This window comes from Tachypleus tridentatus, chromosome 7, assembly GCF_004210375.1.
Source record: "Tachypleus tridentatus isolate NWPU-2018 chromosome 7, ASM421037v1, whole genome shotgun sequence".
Classification (NCBI taxonomy): Eukaryota; Metazoa; Arthropoda; class Merostomata; order Xiphosura; family Limulidae; genus Tachypleus; species Tachypleus tridentatus.
Genome location: NC_134831.1, coordinates 31,456,792 through 31,482,399, shown reverse-complemented (window position 1 = coordinate 31,482,399; position 25,608 = coordinate 31,456,792). Strand labels below are relative to the sequence as shown.

At 36.3% G+C, this 25,608-nt stretch overlaps 1 pseudogene across 1 annotated transcript in view; it reads right to left on the bottom strand.

Moving 5' to 3' along the window:
* Positions 1-25,608, bottom strand: part of LOC143255373 (irregular chiasm C-roughest protein-like) — a 124,566-nt pseudogene that overhangs the window by 86,029 nt on the left and 12,929 nt on the right. Inside the window, exon 2 of the transcript XR_013030573.1 lies at positions 21,807-21,868. The product of XR_013030573.1 is annotated as an irregular chiasm C-roughest protein-like (transcript). The remainder of the gene's footprint in view (positions 1-21,806; positions 21,869-25,608) is intronic.

Sequence of the window (25,608 nt, the reverse complement as noted above, 5' to 3'; positions counted from 1 at the left end):
TCGTGTACTTGTATTTGTTGAACGTTGTGTATGATTGACAATTCGAAGTACAAGATTTTCTAAGATTTTTATCCGAGTTTAAATAAAATGTCGTTTACATTTCCACATTTCTTTTGTCTCAAACAAAAATGATGTTTATACAGAAACTGCAATATAGATTAATCAAGATAGTGGTTCATAACAGGGATCGTACACCATTTTAAAGCACGAAAAAAAAAAAGATCATTACAAAAGCGTTTAATTAGATAAGAAAATCGACTAGGCTAAAATCATGTTCCCACTTGTAAATTACATATGTTCCAGGATATTGCGAAAATGACTTCGCTCTGTATGTCGGTATCTTAATACCAAGCATGCATTAACAAGTATTTTTTTGGATAATATTCAATCTATCTCCTGAGAGAACACTTAACAGAAGGATGATGTAGATTTTCAGTGAAAAGTTTTCACATTAGCTGTCCTTTTCTCAAAGAGGCAGACATTAGCAGGAAGACAATTTGAAACGTGAAGGGAGAGTTCTTGTTTGCTTTATTACCAAGAGTTGTTTTTAAATAAGTATATAAATGGAGAAGTTATTATCCGTAAAACGCAAAACGTTTATAGATTATAACACAGGAGTGAATGAGAACGCGTTTCAAATTGTTAAAATTTAAATAATGTAAAGCAACGGGAATGAAAATGAAAAGCCAGGAGAACACTAACCTTGCTGCAACATGCATCTCATGGTGACGGGTTTACTGTCATATATCAGTTATAATATCGATATTTAAGTGAAATTTATAAGTGTATATAGCTTATACTGTTAAATTTGTATTGCAAAAGTACCATATATTTACTAAAACTGTACAAGATTCTAGAGTGTAAGAATAAACAATGTGTGTGTAAACACATATTCGTCTGTATTGTTGCCTGTACTGAAGTTTCGAGAAACCCTCCTCTCACACAGTTTTCATACATTACAAACCATTTAACTTTAGCGGATTCACATCGGACATAAGTATTTATACGAATATATTATACAACTTATATAGTAAAAAACTCGACGTGTGATCAGCGAGGAGCTCGATAGTTCCCTGATAGGCCCAGCATGGCCAAGCGTGTTAAGGCGTGCGACTCGTAATCAGAGGGTCGCGGGTTCGCATCCCCGTCGCGCCAAACATGCTCGCCCTTTCAGCCGTGGGGGCGTTATAATGTAACGGTCAATCCCACTATTCGTTAGTAAAAGAGTAGTCCAAGAGTTGGCAGTGGGTGGTGATAGCTGCCTTCCCTCTCGTCTTACACTGCTAAATTAGGGACGGCTAGCACAGATAGCCTTCGAGTAGCTTTGCGAAATTCAAAAACAAACAAACAAGTTCCCTGATAATTAAATTATACCTATATCAACTCGAAATTAGCTCATTCATTATGTATAAAAAATAAGACATCAAGAAAATTCTAGATCAGAAGAAGACTTGATATTGTTTGCATGTTTGTAAATCTTTGGCATATAGATCATTACTTATAATCTCCGTTATTGAAAATTATTTTATCCATTGTATATCGAAATATTTACATCAAAGAAACTGCGTGAATTTATCTTGTTGGCAAGTTTCATAAATTGGATACATATTGACATTTATTTAACTTCTATCATTATCGTTTAACTCGGTTTCAATCCATTCAAAATTGTAATGCGCTACGTAATAAACTGGAGGATCGGCTGAGATAAATTGTAATGCGTTACGTTATTAAAAAACCATGAGAACACTAACGTCTCTGTAATGTAAATCCGATTAATTAAAATCAATGTGAAGATTAACATCATGTAATGTATACAGAAAAGGTTTACCTATTTTACTTTAAAATGATTTCTTACACGTGATGCATGTCATGTGTTCTCAAAGATTCTTAGCACAAAGTAACTTAGAATATTCCGCATCCTGAATGAGGCCTCCACCCTATATAATGTATTTGTAAATATTAAATGTCTTAACAGTAATGTGTATTTGCTAATACTTTCATCCCTGCAGCCCTGGTTTACCTACCTCTTTTCCATGGTTTGGAATAAAGTGCAAGACAAATTATGTTTGTCAATCTCCATCTAGCGGTAGCCCAGTTAAGCTTCTACTTATTACTTACCAAAAGAATGCCGCTATTGAAAGTTCACTTTAAAAGCACTTTAGTGGACACATTCATACGCTTTATAATAATCTGTATTACTCAAAGCAAAGTTTTTTACGTTCCCCATTCAAAATAACGATTTTACAAAACGTTCAAGCTTTGGTTAACGATGTTCAATAAAAAACAAAAGATCATCCATTTTTTAATTTCAACCTACATGGAACAATAGAATTTCCGTTTTGCCCATTTTCAATTTAATTTATCGATTGGTTGCTTGGTTGATTTGATATTTTATGGCTCAAAACAACTAGGCTATTTGTGCCAAACATCCGATAAAAGTTAAAATTAAGGTAAAATTATTCAAATTCATAAAAGGAAATTAAGGTAAAACAAAGTGTAAATTTCTGAATTAAAATCATAAATAACATTAAATCAAAAGTTTACATCTAGTCTACACCATAAGAGATAAACTACAGTAATACAAGTTGTAAAGTACTTTGTATAGCATAAGTGTAATTATCATAACTCGCCAGGAAGACTAACAGCTGAGTTCAACAACCACCGTTAGTCACCTGAAGTTGACCTTTCCAGACCCTAGTTTGGAGATATTTGACGTTATGGTCAGTTTTAGAAATTAAAATAATAAAAGTTTCAAAAGACTTGTAGCAAAATTTTAAATTATTATAACTGCCAGGATGACAAACGGATAGTTCAAACAGAAGCGTTAGTCACTTGAAGTTGGCTTTTCCAGTCCTGGTATCGAGTTATTTGATGTTACGGCTATTTTTTAGTTTTAAATCAAACTAGATGTACTTTGATTCTTAAAACGGAATCACCTTTTAAAAAAGTCTAATTTATAAAATAAAAACTTAAATGGCATTAAAAAGATTAATGGTTTTCAAGAAATCTAAAAACATTTCCAAGGTGGACAGTGTCACCATCACCAGTAGTACTGTCTAACGTGATGGACAAATCTGGGGGCAGGATATGGTTATAATTACGCCGTCGTTATGACTCTTAACTATTGGACTTTGGCCGTTTTGCTTCTGTAATGATCGGAAAGAGGAAGTTGTTATAACTAGACTACACATTGTTGCATCAGTTCCAGATAAAAGAAATGATGAGTTAAAAAACTGTGACCAATACGTAGTCTAGTTATAACAACTTCCTCTTTCAGATCCTTACAGAAGCAAAACGGCCAAACTCCAATAAAGGATTTTATTTAGAAAAACTTGTTTTCAAGTTTCTCACTCCAAGTCGACTGCCAACTGGCATGGAGCCGAGCCTTGAATACAGGACCATAATCCATGTATGGAACAGGGACAGCAGTGAGTGCCAGAGCAGATAGATTTAGCTGCGGGGTCGGCGAGCCCGTTCCCGCGAATACCAACGTGGCCTGGTATCTAGAAAAACTGGACAAAAATAGATGTTAAAGAGAAATGAACCAGTTGGTTTTGAATATGTGCGGGAACAGGGTGTGAACTAAAGTGAAGCGATTCCAGGGCCAGTAGAGAATTAAGCGAGTCAGTACAAATAGTGCAATTTGGGTACTGCTCAACTTCTATGTGATCCAGGGCAAGAGATATGGCATACAGTTCAGCAGTGAACACAGAAACTGTAGAGGGGATTCTGTGTGCAACCACCAAACCAAAACAAACCACGCCAGAGAGCCTACAGAATCACCTGATTTCGAACCATCTGTATAAATAGGAATGATAGGATGGTTTGAAAGACGTCCAGCAAATAACAGACAGTATGTCCAATCGGGAGTGTCTGCTTTTCTCAGATGACTTAAAGATAGGTCACATTTAGGGAATGTAAAATTCGATATTATCCAAGGACAGAACTAATTAATCAAACTGCACCTGGATACGAAGGCCAAAAGGAGCAACAGCAGATCTTCTGTTCTAAAAAGTCTGGACCACCGAGGAAGAAAAACAGAACCCCACGCGGGACACTTTGGTAAGGGATGAAGTTTTGAAGCTTATAGTAAAGATAGTTGCAATCGGCAGAAGCACAAAGAAGGTTCATGAGACTCTGTGAATAAGCTCTGAACTGGGGAGGTGCAGAAAGCCCCAGTGCAGAGCCGAAGTCCTTAATGATGAACGGGATCTAGCATGTTTAAGGTCGAGGTCCAAGCAGAGCCATAGACCAGTGATCCATAGTCAACTTTCTATTGAATAAAAGCACGATATATCTTTAGCATAGAACATCGATCCGCTTCCCAAGTGATAGAAGAGAGGACACGGAGGATGTTCAGTGCTCTTGTGCATTTGACTCATAACTGCTTGATTTGTGGTACAAAGATCATCTTACAGTCAAAGATAAGCTCCCCAAGAACATTGTCTCAGGGACCACAGGGAGCAAAACTTCAACGATTCGGAGTTCAGAATCAGGGTGAATACCCAGTTGGCGGCAAAAGTGCATGCAAACGGTTTTAGATAGAAAAAAGTTAAAGCCGTTTGCTGTAGTTCACTTCAGTAGAAGATTCAGTGCAGTCTCTAGCTGTCGTTCACTACACCTCATGTTCGACGACTGACATGAGTTGTGAAAGTCGTCGACATAGAGCCCGTTTGTAACAGTAAGAGGGAGTTGTTCAGTGATGGCATTAATCTTTACACTGGAAAGTGTGACACTCAAAACACAACCCTGAAGGACTCCAAGTTCCTTTAGAAGTGTTGAATCCATACGAACTTCGAATCGTCTGTCCATTAAAAAAAATTAATAAAAACTGGCAAATGGCCACGTAATCCATGTATATGGAGGTTTCGCAAAATGCCATACCTCCATGTTGTATCATAAGCCTTTTCAATGTCAAAGAATATTGATAGAAGAGGTTTCATATGAGAAAGGGTTCTCATATTGACCTTTGAAATCGAATCAGGTGGTTCCTTGGTAGAGCGCTGTCATCAGAACCCACACTAGATTGGTGAAAGGAGGTTGTTTAATTCGAGGAACCAAACAAGCGAAGCATTAACCATCCTATATAAGGTCCTACAGAGATAGCTCATCAAAGCAATTGGACGGTATTTTAAAGGAATGATGGGATCTTTCCCAGAATAAGAGAAAGGTAGGATATAGTCTTGTGCCAGGCATCAGGAAAAACATTTTCTTGACAGAGCCGGTTGAAAACAATCAAAAGAATAACATGAAAAGCAGAAGATAGATGGTGCAGCATTTCATAGTGTACATCATCAGGTCCAACCATGTACTGCCAGACCGATGAAGGGCCAGTTTGAGTTTGAGGGGCGATTATAGCATTAGAGACAATCAGTTCGAAAGGAAAAAGGTGATGGCTAAGAAGGTGGAGGAAGAAGAAGTGCTAGATACCTGGCAAGAGGTTTCACAGAGTATCGGTGATGTTCCGGGTATCAGACACTTCCTGGCCATCAGAGAGTATGATCGAGAGAAGGACGGAATTATATTGCCCTCTTAACTTTTGAATCTTGTCCCAAATTATTTTGGAACTGGTGGTAGAGGATATGGTGGTTGTGAACTTAATCCAAGAGTCCTTCTGGCTTTGACGTCTTACTCACAGAGCATGTGTACAGGCCTGCAGGAAAGCAATGAAGTGAGAGAGTGTGGGATACCTACGAAAAGTAACCCAGGCCTGTTTTTGAGACCTCCGTGCCATGTGGTAGGTGGCATTCCACCAAAGACGAGATTTTCATTGAAAAAACTGTCGATGTTTTAGGAAAACATTGAGCAGATGCCTGTATAGTAAAATCAGTTACTGCTGCCACACAGTCGTCTATTGATGGTTTACAGACGATAGCAGGAACAACTTCAGCGAGAGCAGTGAAAAATGGCCAGTTTGCTTGATTCAGCTTCCATCCGAGCGGCATCAACCACGGCCAGTCTCTCTCAAAATCATAGGAAAATAATCACTGCCTCGTGAACCATGAAAAAAGGAAGAATAGTGCAGAGAAGCAAATTCAGAAATCGATAGTAGCAAAATATTAACTAAGTGCATGAAATAAGTACAAGAACCAGTACTGAAAAGAGAAATGTTGTGATCAGATAGTATATGCTTTACGGAGCGACTCCTCCCATCAATATTAGCACTTCCCCAAGAGCGATGATGTCCATTAAAATCCCCCAGGATTAAAAATGGAGACGGCAACTCTTCAATGAGAACATCAAGGTCTGATTGATCATATGTCTCTTCAGACGACAGGTAGAGAGAACAAAGAGTGATGGTACGACCCAAGGAAACACGGATAGGTACGGCACCCAAGAGTGTGTCGAGTGGCAAAGACAGGGTGGACACATGCTGATCAACCAACAGTGCCACCCTTCCATGCACTCGTCGATCACACGGCCTGTCATTTCTGTACAAAGAAAACCGACTGTATACAAAGAAAGTGACTGTATCAGCAAGTTTCAGAAATGTTTTCTATAAAGAAAGACGTACAGTATGGCAGGAAGCAATCAGTGATTTTATGTCATCCGGATTAGAAGGTAAACCTCGACAATTCCAGGGTATCAAGGTGGCCATTTTTATTTATGTGCTGGCGAATTGAGTGGATAAACTATCAGTTTACGACGATGTCTTTTTTCTTTACTGTCTTTATTCGAGGGAGGTCTATCGACCTCCATGGATCCTGTCCTGACTCGATTGAGCAGGTCTTTGCTGTTGGATGATGATTAGAGTGAATAAGGACGTGAACAAATGATCGTTTTGCATCTTGGGGTGGGAGAAGAAAATGTATTCGAGGAAATGCCTGTACCTGGAACTAAATGAAGTGGATCTTGGAATTTGTTGGAATGTATGTAAAAGACAGAGATAGGTGTTGAAGTTGATTCATCAACTTTAACCATGGAGGTGAAAAGACGTTTAATTTATTTTCAGAACGATTCTTTGGGAGGCGGAGAGAGATCTGTCTGTACTCCCACTGTAGTAGTGAAATGAAGTGCAGCAGCATAATTCTAGATGAAGTAGTGGACAGCAACATTCGAGCCTCAGGATAAGTAACATTATGAATATTTTTCAAATGCTGCACCTCGTTTTCTTCTAACCATTTAGGGCAAGAAAGAAAGTAAGACAGGTGAGAGCCATTGCAATTGATGCAATGAGAATCTGTCTCACACTCATAAGCATTATGGTCCTTGCCACCACAACGAGCACACGTCACGGCCAGATACCTGCTCGAACCACTGACGCTGGAACCATTGGAGAGGATTTAAATGTATGGTCGTACCCTGCAATTAAGATAACTTGCTTTGATGGTGGAAGGTGGACGTGGTGATGTAAATGTCAAAATGAGGATGTAGATCGGTATCGTAATTCCATCTTTGCGAGTGGAGAGATGCCTCACTGTGGAAACTCCTTGAGTAGAGAAACCAGCAAGAATCTCTTACTTAGGGATGTTCTTCAGATTCCTCTCAACAATAATTCCTCGTAACGAATTCAAAGTAGCATAAGGCGTAACCTCAACAGGTATATCCCCAATCGCCTTTGAATGCAAAAGAAGTTCACTGTGTTGAGATGTGGATGTTTCCACCAATGGCCCGGCATGGTCAAGCGTGTTAAGGCATGCGACTCATAATCTGAGGGTCGCGAATTCGCATCCCCGTCTCGCCAAACATGTTCGCCCTTTCAGTCGTGGGGGCGTTATAATGTGACGGTCAATACCACTATTCGTTGGTAAAAGAGTAGCCCAAGAGTTGGCGGTGGGTGGTGATGACTAGCTGCCTTCCCTCTAGTCTTACACTGCTAAATTAGGGGTGGCTAGCACAGATAGCCCTCGAGTAGCTTTGTGCGAAATTCCAAAAACAAAAAAAACAAGTTTCCACCAATATGTCACTAGAGCAAAACTTCTTTTGTGATTCTAGAGAGCCAAGAAGTCTCTGTAGTTGCTTCTGAATGAAAAAGGGAGATTTCTGCCCTAAACCTTTGTCTGAAGGAGAATGTAGTATAAGAAAACGAGGTACATGTATTACAGATGAATATTGCTGCTCAAAATCTTGAAGACGTGGTCGTTTACCTCTGGAGTGTTTTTTCATTATTTTAAGTTTTTATTTGGAGGATCCATAATAAAAAATATTTAGTTCCCACTGATCTGACCCACCATAGTGCCGTAGAAGGGGACGTACTACAATGTCAAGCAAGGACACTGCAGCAATGCAAGGATTTCGTGAGCACTATACTCAAACACCAGCAATAGATATAATGTCCACAACACCTGTTGAGAACATCCAATACTGGTACTTGGTTGACCCTAGCTCAAGTAGACCAGCCGATTAACCCTAGGGGCTACCCCAAGGGCGCCCATCTTCAGGAATTCAAGGCCAAAGTGGTGTTAGGGTTGCATTTCTCAACCACCAGAATCATCTCCCACCCTTCACGGACTGCCACGCACGGCAAACACGTGGGTGGATGTTTAAATCCCAACAGAGGTAAGCTGAAAGAACAGAACTTTCCCTGGGAGGTACCCTCATCACGTGCAGGAATCCACACCGAGGGGTTAATTTATGGAACCCAACCTACATGAAACAATAAAACTTCATTGTTCCATCTATTTATACATGCCTTATTTTCACTAACCATTTTTTATTTTTCATTTACAATAGCCATCTTAGTTGACATAAGAGAAATGTTTAGTCTGAGCTTGTTTAATGAGAAAACTTAAGTGTTAGATTGCGTGTATGGTATGTTCATACTTAAATTTCACTCTATGTAACAACCCTGTTTTGAAAAGTCGAAAAACAGGAGAAGCTGGCTCTTTGTGAGACATATCTCGTGTAAACCCAAATAAACTCCAGAATATTTACTAAAAGGCGTAATTATGATTTTTAAAGGTAAACTATTATAAGATTCTCTTTGGCCACTGAAAAGATACAGAAACTCTTAAACTGTGTATGACATTTAGGCTAATCCCACAGCTAAATTCTGGCAGTAATTTAGGTTGAAATATCTATAGTTAACAGTTCAGGTTTATGTCACGCTATGTATCGTGAAGAGTGTAAATGGTATTTTTACAGCTGGAGCGGTGTTAACCATCTTCGACTGCAGGGATGGGCAACTCCATGGCCAGTGGCCACGTGTCCAGCTCGACTTTAGGAATCAACTTTTTCAAATCATTTATTTTTTGTCGCAAATTGTTAATCAGCAACTGCACTGCCTTATGTCATCGCTAATGTTGCGCGCTTCATCACTGCTACAAATTCCGCCCATTTTGTAATGTCAGTCTGGTTTAGATGTTAGTTATCGAGTATGCGTTGTTTTGCATGTCTTGCAAACATATTTTTATTGTGCAACTTAATTGTTTAAATATATTTTGTTTTTAGCCTCATAATATTGATAAGTGGATAACGAAAGAATCCAGATGATGGTGAAAACTCAGAAAATAAAGACAATTTAATTGGTTCTGCATTACTGCTGAAAAGAGAATGGCACATGACTGAAGGAACAAGAAAAGATAATTTAATGAAAGTTGAGAATTGAAATTTGTAGTGTTTGGAGCAAATAATAAGTCAGTTTGTCTTCTGTGTAACAAAGTTTGTAGAAATAAAATATACAACCTAAGCAACGCTTTAACAATTTTCAAATTGAATTTGATGTAAAAGTTAAAGTTGATAACAAAAATCGTGTGAATGAAATCACCCGTCTCAAAGCATGATCAAAGCATTTTTGCATGATCTATTTCAATTTGACTTACAAAATTTCAGTAACGAAATTATATCTTTTTTGTCTTTAGATAAGTGTGGATTTAAAGACAAGATGTTTACCCTGCAAAGTGTAGAACGCATAAAAGATAAAAAAAATGTTCTGTCAGAGAGATGTATCTCATCATTTTGATAAATGAAAGTCTTCCAAATTTAAAGATAACAATTTGAAAATTATTGCTCATGTTTGGATACACATGGGTGTGTATGTCAAAATTTTCTGTGCTAGATTTTCTTAAGTCTAGATACAGATCTCAGCTTACTGATAAATTTAAAGGCAGAGCTAAGATGCTCATTGAGGATAGATATTAAGCCAAATTTCACCGAACTTTTTGATGAAAACCCCCATCAATTTTTACATTAAAGGTTAGTTGAAAGGCAATTATTTTGATTAAACTAACATCTTTCATTTTTTTAATAGTGTGACCAACGTTGCTTTCATTAGCCACAGTTGTGACAACTATGAAAAATAAGTTGCTCACCTCTGCTTTATTGGCTTCGTTTGTTTACAGAAGCAGTACATGTGAGGTTTCCAACACAATAATGATTTGTTCATAAAACTTTCTTTCCAAGAGAATATAACAGGAAAAAATAGAGCGTTTAGAAGGATTATTGTCCTCACTTCACTGAAATCATCATGGAATACTCTTAAAGCCATCCTCGTACATAGCTTTCGAACCTGTACAACTTGTAGAGTACTTTTAGTAGCTATTAAATAATGGTCATGTGTGTTCATGCGCTACTTTTGAATATTCTTGTATCTGATGTTTCATAAAGAAAAATCACGTTAAGTGGATACACAGTTAAAAATAGAAGTAAAAAAACGTCTGATGACGTTTCTATCCAAAAGGTATTTGACATTAATCATATTTATATTAAGAGGTACGATTGTTTGTTTGTTTGTTTTTGAATTTCGCACAAAGCTACTCGAGAGCTAACTGTGCTAGCCGTCCCTAATTTAGAAGTGTAAGACTAGAGGAAAGGCAGCTAGTCATTACCACCCACCACCAACTCTTGGGCAACTCTTTTACCAACGAATAGTGGGATTGTCCGCACATTATAACGTCCCCACGGCTAAAGGGGCGAGCATGTTTGGCGCGACGGGGATGCGAACCTGCGCCTCACAGATTACGAGTCGCACGCCGTAACACGCTTGGCCATGTTGGGCCAAAGTGATACAATCATTAGCCTCAAGATACATTGTTTTTGTAGTTAAAAGCAACAACTGTTAAAAGAGAAACAACTGAATGTGTGGGCGAGGAAAAGGTTCTTTAAAAAGTTGCTAAATGTATGTCATTGTCAATATAATAGTCTTTGAGTATTTATTCATACATTCTTTTCTATGACAATTTTCATACATGGTAACACAACGGATACCAACAGGAAAATTACTGTATTGAATTTTTAATGATTATGCAATAAAATTCACACAAATTTTCTTGTTTTAATGTTTTAAGGGCATAACTGTGCGTGAACTAAAGTTTTAAATCTACATTAAATATTTAATTTATGCTGCATCAATACTATAAGATACGAATGTATGGGTACCGCCAACCAAAACTCACAAAATCAAAGTGGTATTATAGTATAAAATAGAACATGAAAGACTTGGTTTTGAACGTACATTTTGAAGATTTGATGTGTATATTTATTTATAAATTTATGTTCTGAACATAGACACACACACACACATACCACACAGTCTGGGACGTAGTCTACACAGACAAACACAAACACCGTATGCATGCTTACATACACTGCTGGCCAAACCCCTAAGGCCAATGAACAAAGAAAAAATATGCATTTTTCGTGGTTAGACTCAACCACTTATTTGAGTAGAGCTTCAAAAGATGAAAGTAAGAAAAGGGAAAATAAAAAATAAAAAACGTTTTTAGCATTTAATAGGGAAAATATGAACATTATGAAAGTAGCCCAAATACTAGCTAGTCAAAAGTTTAAGACTATACCAAAAAGAAGTCCTGAACAGAGTAGGAAATGCCCAACAAGAGGTATCAGTAGTGAGTTTCACGGCCTTCAATGAGAATAACTGCAAACATTCGCTTTGGCATGGTCGATATAAGCGTTTGCAGAAGGCTGGCTGGAATGTTATTCCATGTGGTGAAGATGGCTTCACGAAGATCATGTATTGTTTGGAATTGACGTCCATTTCTATAGACTCCCATTGCCTTCCATCTCCAAACACGTTCAATGGGGTTCTGTTCGGGCGAACACGCTGGATGGTCCACAAGAATCATGTTATTCGCCATAACAAAGTCCTTTGTCCTGCAGGCATTGTGGATAGCAGCGTTTTCCTGCTGAAAGATCCAGTCATTTCTACGCAAGCGATGACCTTCAGTCAAAAAGAATGCTCTCTCCAACATGCCAATGTAGCCAGCTGCAGTTTGACACTCCTGTATAACCATTGTTGCGTCGAAGGAGAAAGCACTCCAGTTCGTGATGGAACCTCTTTTATTGTGTCGAGTAGAAAATATCCCTGGTGGGATATCCTTATCGTGCCAGTAACTTTGGAAGCCAACTGAACCATCAAGGTTAAATTCATTCTCAACAGAGAGCAAAACCTTCCTCCACTTTTCTACGTCCCATGTTTGGTGCTTCTTTGGTGCAAAGTTTAACCGAGCTGTTTCGTGGTGTGGAAGGAGGCGTGGCCTTTGAAGACTTTTACGGTTTTTAAAGCCTTTCTCTCGTAGATGCCCTAATTTAACAGTGTAAAACTAGACAAAAGGAAGCTAGTCATTACCATCCACTGCCAACTTTTGGGCTACATTTTCACCAAAAAATAGTGGAATTTATTGTTGCCTCATGAGATTCGTACGGTTGAAAAAGAAAGCACGTTTGGTGGAACGGAAGTTAGAACCCCGTAACCCTTAGATGCGTGTCAAGTGCTCTAACCACCTGGCCATGCCTGGTTGGAAACATAGAACGCTCGGACAGACACCACGACTCGCAGTATACATAAAGATATTATTGGTCTTGTAGGATTACTGGAACCATAGAGGTAAGAGTTCTGTAAATGAACTACAGCAATGATGTTCATTATTTTTTTCGATACATTCGTCTAAAAAATCACTTACTTACTTTGTTAAAAATTCGTTGAAATAGTGAACTCTTCATTCACTTTATAAACACGTATATACAAGCAATTTAAAGGTATTTTTAAAGTGGGCGTTGTTTTTAATGCTACCATTTTGTCTCATCACGATCCCTACTGTTAAGTGCAACCGTACCAACTGATACACTTTGCAAATGCTTTAAAGTCCTGAAGAAGCTATGTTAACAGTACTGTGCTTAGAAATGTAATAAGCCTAATATTAGCAACTTATAACAAATATAAATAAAAGTAAAGCATTATAAAAAAATAACAACAATGGTCATTTGTAAATGTTCTTCTTACAAAACTATTTCTCTTGTTATAATGCGATCTTTTAAATGTTTTTATTTTAATAAACAAACAACATCTATTGATATTTCTTTTAAGAACTAACCGGCGAGTTTTCAAATGTTAAAATCGCTATTGAACAGTGACTATGTGTTTGTAACGCATTTTACTGATACAAACTAATATGATATATTATTGAAGAAATCTGTGTTAGATTTATTAATAGCTTCTGATATATATAATAATATAATTATATTTTATACATTATGAGATTAATATGTTTCTAATGCGACAGTACAGGAGAAGTTGATGTTGTTTATTGTGGTGAAGATTTCCTTCTGGGGGTACCGACAAATGGGTATATTTATACACTGCTGGCCAAAATCTTAAGGCCAATGAACATAAAGAAAAAATATGCATTTTGCGTTGTTAGACTCAACCACTTATTTGAGTAGAGCTTCGAAAGATGAAAATAAGAAAAGGGAAAATAAAAATAAAAAACTTTTTTTAGCATTTAATAGGAAAAATTTGAACACTATGAAATTAGCCTAAATACCAGCTGGTCAAAAGTTTAAGACTATACTGAAACGAAGCGTTAATCGGTGAACACGTAACGAAATTTAGTCATTTGTGTTCAAGCATTAGCGTTGTCAACATCTCCCACCGATATCTTCTGTGTTGCATTGGGTAGAAACATGGCAAAGGCTAAAAAGTTGACAGAGTTTGAACGTGGCAGAATTGTCGAGCTGCAAAAGTAACGTCTCTCTCAACGTGCATCGCTGGTGAGATTGGGTGTAGTAAAACTGCTGTTGCAAATTTCCGAAAAGACCCTGAGGGATACGGAACGAGAATTTCAAGTGGTCTGCTTAAAAAAATTTCGCTGGCGTTGAGCAGGAAAATTCAACGGGTTGTCCGATAAGACACCTGCCGATCGTCGAACCAGATTAAGGCCCTAACGGACGCAGAATGTAGCTCAAGAACAATAAGACAGCAACTACGAGAGAAAGGTTTTAAAAACCGTAAACATCTTCAACGGTCACGCCTCCTTCCACACCACGAAACAGCTCTGTTAAACTTTGCTGAGAAGCATTAAACATGGGACGTAGAAACGTGGACGAAAGTTTTTGTTCTATGTTGAGAAACAATTTAACCTGGATGGTCTAGATGGCTTCCAACGTTACTGGCACGATAAGGATTTCCCACCTAAGACATTTTCTACACGACACAGTGGAGGAGGTTCCATCATGATCTGGGATGCTTTCTTCTTTCCTGGAACCATGGAACTTCAGGTTATACAGGGGCGTCAAACAGCAGCTGGCTACATTGACATGAAGAGAGCATCTTTATTTACTGAAGGCCATCGCTTGTGTGGAAATGACTAGATCTTTCAGCAGGACAACGCTGCAATCCACAATGCCCGCAAGACAAAGGACTTTTTCATGGCGAATAACGTGATTCTTTTGGACCATCCAGCGTGTTCGCCCGAACTGAACCTCATTGAAAATGTTTAAGGGTGGATGGCAAGGGAAATCTATAGATATGGACGTCAATTCCAAACAGTGCATGATCCTCGTGAAGCCATCTTCATCACTTCGAATAATATTCCAGCTAGCCTTCTGGAAATGCTTATATCGACCATGCCGAAGCGAATGTTTGCCGTTATTCGCAATGATGGCCGTGCAACTCACTACTGAGACCTCTTGTTGGGGATTTTCTACCCTGATTAGGACTTCTCTTTGGTATGGTCTTAAACTTTTGACCAGCTAGTATTTAGGCTAATTTCATGGTGTTCACATTTTCCCTATTAAATGCTAAAAAGTTTTTTTTTTTTATCTTCTCTTTTCTTATTTTCATCTTTCGAAGCACTACTCAAATAAGTGGTTGAGTCTAACAATGCAAAATTCATATTTGTCTTCATGTTCATTGGCCTTACGATTTTGGCCAGCAGTATTTTTTACTAATGGTGCAGCAGTTTCGTGAGCGCCATCGCTTTACAGAGAAAACAAATGCAAGTTTATTGGATATTTCTTCAAGCATTTCAAAGCGAAGTTTGAACGCAAAGTAAATGTAGATTGTATAACTTATCTTAGAATCACGGTGCATTGAAAATTAAAATTATCCAAGATTTGTTGCTATGAAAAGGATTTTTATTTTAAGTATGTAAAGATGCTAGAGTGCGCGTTTTCACACAAATACAATAACTTTATCAGTACAATGATTACTTTATATTTACAGAATATTTTTGGTCATGATTATAAAATTATTAACTAGTTTAAAACTGCAAATCATTATATGTTGCTTTTAACCCTTTTTGACTCTAGACTTAATGTAGTGATATAGTAAATTATAAATGGCTGGTCTCACATGCCGCTAAAGATAATTCAGGTTTTGTGAAACTTTTGTATCGTTTAAGGGTTTAAATTTCAAATGTTGTTGAAACTTTACAGAGCCTTTTCCAATTACCTAAGAGTTTACGTGGTTGTTAAAAAGAATTAATGAGGGATTCTCTTCAATTTTATTTCATAAAAGTTGAAAAAAGAAAAATATATCTTATTGGATTGTATTATTTATTGAATGCAGGCGATGATATAATGCGTTTATTATCAGAAAAGCAACAGAACCCGTGGGGCGTCGCATGGCTCATTTGTTGCGAAATTTCGAATCTTCTTCAAATTTTCTGATTAAGGCATTTTGAATTTGATTATCGGTTGTTAAATCAACAAGTATCTACTCAGTCATATCAATGGTTGAATGTACAAAAAGTGTCGACTACAGAACATTCTGAACGTAATCTAAATGGTTAATTTAACTTGAGGAGTATGAAGGTTATTTCAAATATAAACCTTACAAAAATTGCGTTTGCGATACATTTTGGTGTAGAAATTGGTTGAGGGTAAATAAACGAATTAGATGTGCTATTTATTAACTGTTATTCACGAGTTGAATAAACTTGCATAGTGTTCTTTAGTTCCTTATTGCGCCCCAGTGGCACAGCGGAATGTCTGGAGATTCACATCGCTAGGCACCGGATTTCGATACCCATGGTGACCAAAGCACAGGTAGTCCATCGTATAGCTTTGTGCTTAGTTCCAAACAAAGCAAGTTATATGTTGAGATAATTTTGTGACATAAATATTAAGAAAGAAAGAACCTGTGATTCAGTGAAGAAATTATTGATATTTATGAATCGTTTCATTGCATTAAATGCACATTAACATTACACTTGGGCTTTAAAAGTTAAATTTCAGTATATGGTTAGGGAAAAGAAACTTGAGTGTCATAAATGTAGAAGCGATAAGGTTGTGTAGAATCATATGATTAAATAAAACACGAAGTATTACTTGTTATCACCAATATGAATTGGGCTACAAACACAAACATGTTTAATGAATTCCTTAAAGTGTTTAAAAACCATTAGTTAACTCCTTAAATTATATATTCACAGCAATAGAAAAATGTTAAAAGTCTATCCTCTCAGTGTGTAAATGATTTTAGAAAAATAAAATTCGGGTTTGATTTTCATGACTGGCACAGCGCACACAGCCCATCGTGTAACTTTAAGCTGAAATAAACAATAATTGTGATTTTTATTTTATTTTTTTTTAATTTCGCGCAAAGCTACTCAAGGACTATCTGCGCTAGCCGTCCCTAATTTAGCAGTGTAAGGCTAGAGGGAAGGTAGCTAGTCATCACCACCCACCGCCAATATTTGGGCTACTCTTACCGTCACATTATAACGCCCTTACAACTGAAAGGGCGAGCATGTTGGGTGCCACCGGGATTCGAACCTGCGACCCTCGGATTACGAGTTGAACGCCTTAACGCACCTGGACATACCGGGTCGTGTGATTTTTATTACTCGAATAAATCACATTAAGTTTTAAAATTAAAGATAACAACGAAATAATCGAAAACAGTACACACTTAAAACAAAACTAATAAATTAATAATTACGATACAAAAGAGATTAAAGACGTAAAATGGAAGTTAAATAAATTTCAACCTTACACTACGATATAGAAATTATATATTCTCGTGAGAAAACTAAGGAATAAAGTGAAGGTAAAACAGTTCACAAAAATAGCAAATGTTCCGAATTCGATTAAAAATTATAAATGAACAAATTGTTTACAGATTACTAGTTTGTAATGAAAATAAAGCAAGACGGACTAATATACAATTTGAATCGAAAAGAACAAAATAACAGTGGATAGAGAGCTTGAAAAAAAAAAAAGTAAAACAAATATCGAGGAGATATATCCAGGTTGAAAAGTATGCGATTTTGGACCCTCGCCAAGTCATTACAGTCCATATAACTAGTCCGATCGTGGTCTGTCTGTCAGCCATTTATCTTGAAAATAGCTCTGAAGCGTAGTTTCCACTACAAAAAGACTCCTTCAAGAAACGCACCACTACACTGCAAACTTTGTATTAGGCATTAAGTGGATGAAAACGACTGTTTCGTGGTACTCGTTTCAAAAGTCCGATCACATAGAAATTCCTAAACGCTGTGTCTGGCACATTCATCGATATGTTTTCATATAGGATAGCATGGATACTCGGTTGCATTCCCCACTGCTTGAGTTACGCAGTTGTTGAACAAATATGTCGAGGCAGCAACTCGTGTACACATGTCTATTTTGCTTTTCCAGACGGAGATCCTTCTTACCGCTTTGGTCACTAACCTTCGAGTTCATGAGCCCTCATCTGTTACAAACACTTCGCACTATGTTTACCAAGGGTACAATATAGTTTGGTTTGAATTTCGAAAAAAGCTGCACGAAAATCATCTGCGCTAGCCATCCCTAATTTAGCAGTGTAAGACTAGTCATCACTTTTAACCATCAACTCATGGTCTACTCTTTACCAATGAATAGTGGGATTGATTGAAGTATTATGAACGTTCCCACGGAAAAAAGGTAGAGCACGTTTGGTAAGATGAAGATTCGTACCCACGACCCCCTGATTGCCCTAACAACCTGGCTATGCTGGATCCCACGGTTGGGGAATGAATTGCCACAGGTATCTTTCTGGACGATTGTTGTTCTAAAGTTTATGTACCTTTGTTTTATAATGGCATTTCAATGAAATAAACATCACTATTGATCTCCCAGCCCTCCTTCTGAACACATCATTATGGTTTGAATGTATAAATACTTTGAGTCGGTGAAAATCATCATTTACACATCTTAAACGTGCAATGTTAATCACTGTCAAAATATAATTCTGATACTTGCCGTTTCACTGCGATTACATAGTGGATGTTATTGTCATATGACTTGTAATCAAATGTTTTAAAACAAAGTCTTATATTAATTTTGAAATTGATATTTTTTTTACGTTAAGTAAACAAGTTTAAACTAATAGCAAACGTATGCTGGAAAGAAACAGTTACAATTATTGTCAATATAAATTCTACCTTTCCAAACTTAACTGATTTCAAGTTTAATACAATAATCCTAAAGCGGGATACACATCCAGAGAGACGAAAGAGAATAACAACGTGTTTAAGGATATAAAATAAAAGTTCATATGTAGAGAAAAAAAATGGTACAATTATTTATGGAGAATGCAATAGTGATAACGGAAAATTTAATAAATTTTAAAACAACAAATTTATAGCAATTAGATTCCTTACATGAGATTACTAAACCCGATTTCAATGAAAAACTGGCTAACATATTATAGTATATACATAATAAAGACAATTTAAATATCCATATTATAATCATGCTAACGGTTATCCAAAGGATTATTTTCACATAACCTAAATTGGTAAGAAGAGGAATATGGAAAACGTATTTGCAAAATTTATTTATGAGAACATCATTGCGTACAGTAATAATTGAAAGGAGGGATCATGAGGAAATAAATTTACGGCCATAAAGATCGTTAAAAGAATAAATTGGTTATTATTACAGCAATAAATTTAAAAATTACAAATAACATTAAGATAGTAGTGAAAACCAAAAGTTAAAATCTTTGGTCGATGGAAATAATTTCCCTAAAGAAATTGTAGATATAAATGTTATATACTTGATATAGAACGATCTAACAAAATTTGAATATAAATTCAATTATTACTGCATGTCAGTAGTTGAAACTTGATGGTTTGATGAGTAAGAAATACCGTTCATCTAAAAAGGTGAACCTTGAAAGTTTATATATTTAAGTGAAAACAAACGCGACATGATAATGCATTCAGACTCTGAAAGTGTCCTGGGTCAGAATAAATACCAATATTTATTTTTTTTTAAAATGTGTATTAACAAACAAAGAATATTTCTTTTAAAAAATCGCCACCTCGGAAAGTCATTTATCTAAAAAAACTACCTATAGTAATTCACGCGAATAAAGTAGATGATACTGAAATATTAGTCCCTCTCCTATAATTTATAAAAGTTAAAATCCAAAGTTGAATTACCCGTGGTGAGAAAAGTGCAGATAACTCATTCTTTACTTTTGAGCTACGAAAAAGAAAGTTCCATATTATAAAATTAATTAATTTATTTGCTGTTGATAATCATTTCAAAAATATAGATTGATATATATTTCTGTTTACTAATTTTAGTTTTAAATAAACCTGTGGAAACACAATATCAGAGTAGACTTATAACTTTCAAAAACATTTCATGATAAAGGTAAAATATTACTGAGGATAAATAGTTGCTGCTTTCTAAATTAAATTAGAACGTATGAAAGCAATTAATTTCAACTTATCTATGGTGTGCTATAAGGCTTTGCCATAGGCCTTGTTTTAGTTTCGGTATTTATAAATTACATTATGTAACAAAATTTTCACTTTTTCTTGTTTCTGGGCAAAAAGTGTTATTTCCCAATTGCTTATGATTAAATGAAATGAAAAGACCTAGTTTTCAAACTTTACTTTTGTGACCAGGATAAAGAAATTATCAAATTTACCCATTTACCCAGAACATTTACCAGGTAGATTTAGTGCTGAGTAGCTGATAGAGAATGTTCTCAAACTTACAAGAACTTTCTAGAATGTCGTAGAACTTTCCATAGTAATATATATTACTATATACATACAGTTCTAGTTGCTTAAGTGAACACAGACCTATCTGATTTTATCAGAGATGGCATCAAGAAGTTGCAAGCATTCTCCAGACACATTCTGCTATGCATGTGGCCAATTTATCAAGACAAGAGCATAAAGTACTCTGTGACAGCATTTGCTAAAATGTGTGAAGCCTACAAGGCATATTTCGGCATGCCTGTCGGAGATCAAGACAAACCTGCCATCATTTTACCTGCGAGCACTGCAAAAAAAAATCTAGAATGTAATACTGACAATTTTTGCTTGCTTGAATAGCAAGATTTTATATTATACACATTTTAGACTTTTAAAATTTAAATATCTAGAGGACCTCTAGAAGGTGTTGTTCCCACCAATGCACATAAAATTGGGTCTTATGAAACAATTTGTCACAGCTCTTGATAACGAGTCAGCAACTTTCAAGTACTTTCGACACTTCTTCCCTAAGCTGTCTAAAGCAAAGGTCAAAGCTGGTGTCTTCGTTGGACCACAAATAAAGAAGATCCTGGAGTGCACAGAATTCCTCAAGAAGCTCAGCAGGAAGGAAAAAAAAGCTTGGGGCAGTTTTGTCGCAATCGTTTGAGGCTTTTGGGGCAATCATAAGGCCAAACATTATGTGGAACTGGTTGAGGCTCTGGTGGAGAACTACGGCAAAACGGGCTGCAGAATGTTCCTGAAATTTCACATTTTTGGCGCTCATCTTGATAAATTCAAGGAGAACGTGGGAGCAAGGCGAGCGCTTCCACCAAGATATACTGGACATTGAACGCCGTTACCAAGAAGCGTATAAGGAAAACATGGGAGACTATATTTAGGTGCTGATACGTCAAAGTGATTTACATTACAGTCGCAAATCTCGAAAAACTACTCACTTCTAAACATTTTTGTATAAGTTTAGTATAAATACATGTAAATCTTGATTCATATGTTGTTTTATTCAGACTTTATGTAAATGTAAATGTGCAACTTTCCCCGTTTTTACATAGAAAATAGGTTAATTTCTAAATTTCGTTATTCAGGTCACAAATTCAAAGTTTGAAGGAAATAATGGCCATTTTCAGTACTTTTACAACATAAGCAATTAAGAAATAACAAAATTTGTGATACACAGTGTTATTCGTGTAATTGAAAAACTAGTGGAAAAAACAAAGCTTTAGAGATATCCAATTTTTAGTCATTCAGAGAAAATAGTGACTTATTAACGAGATTTAATAAAAATTAAAAATTAATTGGTTTAGAAATAATTATTTAGTTTTAAAGGCTGAGGAAAAGAAATATTTTAGAAGACTTTTTAAAATACAGGAATTTATTATTTTTGACTTGAAAACAAATAGAAAATACACGTAATAAAATGTATTATCATTCCTGTTAACGTAATGATGTATTATTGTGAAGTTACTGAAGGAGTCGAGTATTTTCGAGATTTAGGAGTTTATATTGATAGGAAGGTAATCCAAACACACGATTTCAAATGTTATCATAAAAATATTTATTAAAATTTATTACATTAAAAATTGTATTGTTTTATTTATCTGAAAAAAAACAAAAACTTATGACGCTGGGATAAAATCATATTCAACTTACAAACTTTTGTTATGAGAAAACTTCTGCATTTTTCACAATTGCGCCGCTTCGATGACGTTTGCCTAACCAGAAAAATTAATAAAAAACAATAGGTCATTTCAAAATCTTCACACTAGGCATATTTCATAATTTAAATATGTACGGCACTCTTTCCTTTCATTGCTAAAAAGGCATGAAGTTATTAGGAAAGTTGTTCGTAGGAAATTTAAAGAGATATAATTAAGTGATGAACAAAATTTGATTGGATCTTCGCATTTCGAAGCAAATGATTTATTTACTTGTCACAAAATGAAAAACAATTCCTGAAACCTTCCCTTCATTCACGAAGTTTTGAAACTGGTGCAACAGTCATGAATATTTTACTTATTAAAAAAACTTCATTAAATTTTAGTTTGGTCGTTGTTAAGCACAAAACTTATCTGTGTTACCCAACAGGGGTATCAAAACCCAATTTTTAGTGTCGCGAGCTTGTAACGTTATTGCTCAGACCTTACGGATCCTAATATGAGTATTTTATTTGTTTCATTTTTTAAAGTTGATCTAAGTTTGTGCCCCCGTTATCACTCACAAAAAGAAATTTAGGTGCGTTGTAACATAAACGATGAAATTTAATTATTCTGATAGCGTATCTCACAAGTTGAGAGTAGGCACTGTTGACTAAGTTAAGTGTCTTCGCTAAAGTCAATCATTTCAAACTAGAAAAGGAGTAGCTCTGTGTAAAATTCAACGAACAACAACGAAGCATCCAATAATAACGAACCAGAATAGCCTTTCTGAACATAGGTTTATAGCTGTGTTCATTTGGTTTCTTAGTATATTGAGTTTTTGTTTTGTTTCATGTACTGAGTCCCAAGGAATGTATGGGTGATTTTTCGGTGGATTTTTGTTTTAAATTGTGTGTCGGTTCTTGTAATTATAAGGTTAAGAAATGATATTTGATTGCTTTTTTCCTGTTCACATGTGAAGTTAATTTTGGGATGTATAGAGTTAATGTGATTGAAAAAATTAAGTGTGTGTTCTGTAGGTCTGAATTCTGTAACCGTGTCATCTATATATACTCTTCAAAACAAGAAACGCAAAAGGGATATTTTTGTTATTTTAAAGAGAAATATATGTAATAACGTTACAACCTCAGAGTATGTGATGTCACACGTGTTAAGGCACTGATTGTCAGACCAAAATGACAATAAAAGTTGTGCACTTTGAAAGCGGAGGAAAACATTGGATTTTTCGCCAAAACTCATGCGTGTCCAATAAATTTGTTTGAGAGATCTGCATGTTCTGCAAGTGCAACATGTGCAAAATCCCTATAAAAGTGACGGGTTCTCGGTTTCCATAGCTCAGTGTTAAGCCACCGACACGCAATACAGTTACGCCAAGACTGACTGAAGCACAACGCAACAACGCCATTGGTCGCTTGGAAGCAGGCAAATCTCGATCAGATGTTGCTGTGAATGTCCACCCAAGCACCATCACAAAGCTATAGAATCGTCACCAACAACATGGATCAACTTGTGACCGCCCACGATCTGGCAGACCTCGTGTGACCACGCCCGCACAAGATCGCTACATCCGGTTACGTCACCTTCGGGATAGGACCACCACTGCGACGTCTACTGCCTCAACCATACCAGGGGTGCGTAGGATTTCCGATCAGACCGTACTCAACCGTCTATGAGATTCTTAGGCCCCATGTGCAACCCATCATGGTGAACGTCAACGACGTTTTTCAACATGACAACGCCCGTCCTCACACAGCCCGACTCACCACTCTCTTCTTCAGACACCACAACATCAACGTTCTTCCCTGGCCCTCCAGATCACCAGATTTAAACCCCATCGAACATCTTTGGGACGAGTTGGACCGACGTCTGCGACGGCGACAACCTCAACCGCAGACTCTACCTCAGCTTGCAGCAGCTTTGCAGGCTGAGTGGACAGCCATTCCACAGGATGTGATTCATCATCTCATCGCTTCCATGGGCAGGAGATCCAAGCAGTTATTGATGCTCACGGGGGGCATACTCGTTATTGACGTTGAGTGACGTTAAACTTCACCTAGTAAGCGTGGACTTCGCCTTTGCAGACTTTGGATGTTCAGCAGTGAATGTGCAAAGTTTCACACATGTCATACAGAACTACCCGGAATAAACTTGTTAACAATGTGTCTCATATTTTGCCTTTTGCGTTTCTTTTTTAAAGAGTATATCTGTACCAGTATAGTGGTGGATGTAATGCTTGTGTTTCAACTATGCTCACCGGATAAAACTAACGATGAATTAGACAAAATAAAACTATACTTCATCAACATCAATAAGTTCCCTCCACAAACCGTAGAAAACATTATACACACACACCTAGACAGAAAGCAAAATCAACCAACAAAAGTAAATATATCTCACGAATAAAAAAATCACGAAACCATATACTGCTGCATACCATATATTCCCGACATCAGCAGAAAAATAACCAACATTAAGCAAAAACTAGTACAAAAATATGACATTCTAGTTAATACCAAATTTATTCAAAAACCAGGCACAAAACTGAGGTATATACTATGTAAAAACTGCATTGACAAACATCACACCAACATTATTTATAAAATACAATGTGATAACTGCCACGACTTCTATATTGGAGAAACAAGTAGAAAAATCGAAACCAGATTCAAAGAACTTAAAAAGTCACCTTCACACGTTTTCGAACACTGCAAGTCAAATAAACACAACATAACCATAGAAAACACTCAAATACTAAATAAAGAAACAAACGCAAAATTAAAGAAGCCTTACTTATACAACAACTTAAACCCAAAATAAACCAATACAAAAGAACAATAATAATAATAAAATAAATAATATAAAATTATATACTCAAACATCTAACTCCGCCCTCTATATTCCGACACTCAGTTACACAACCCCTTTCAAACATGTGGTCAGCTTCTAGTCTGTCACCTCTGTCTTTCTTTGTGAACCTGACGATGACAAAAGAAGGTCGAAACGTTGTTCGCTCCTCTACGAAAAATATTTTCTGAACCCAAACGAGCCGTTTTACATATATATTTCTCTACAAGTGGGTTTTCTCGACTTCACTTATTACATACACAGATGATCGAGGTAATGAAAGGAAAATTAATGTGATTAAAAGTAAATGTAAAAAAAAAAAAAAAATACCTTGTAAGTTTGAACTCGGAATTCTTTGTACAGCCGTATTTGATATGCTACGTTTTCACAGTTTAAGATTTTTGATGTATTCTGTGAACATTAATACAATGATAACATTCAAAAGGTTATTTTTCTTCACGTTCTACACATTCTGTACACACCAAGTTTGCTTTCTTTCATTAAGCACAAAGCTGACAAATAGGCTATCTGTATCGAAATCCGAATTTTAACGTTGTAGGTCTCTATACTCAACTTTGAGCCACTCGGAGCTCACATAAACAGAAAACGGAATAAAACAATAACACTGTTTTTTAAAACGTGTGTTATTCTTTATAGCAGAGGAAGCAGGTTATGCTTTACTCTTCGCCTTTACTTCTAACAATTTGACCTTTAACTTTTCAAAGTTCAACTTAGAAAATAATAAGTGAATTACAAACCAAGAAATGGGGTTGAATTGCTTTAAAAACTATAATAGTAGTAATTTATAAATTAATTACGATCCGCTGAGAAACTGTAGAAATTTTCATCATTATGAAGTTAAATGGATTCCAAGAAATTATTGTAGCTAGAAATTATGAAATCCAGTGGAATATATGCCTTTAGGTATTAGTCGTGCTCAACTCGGCAAGTGT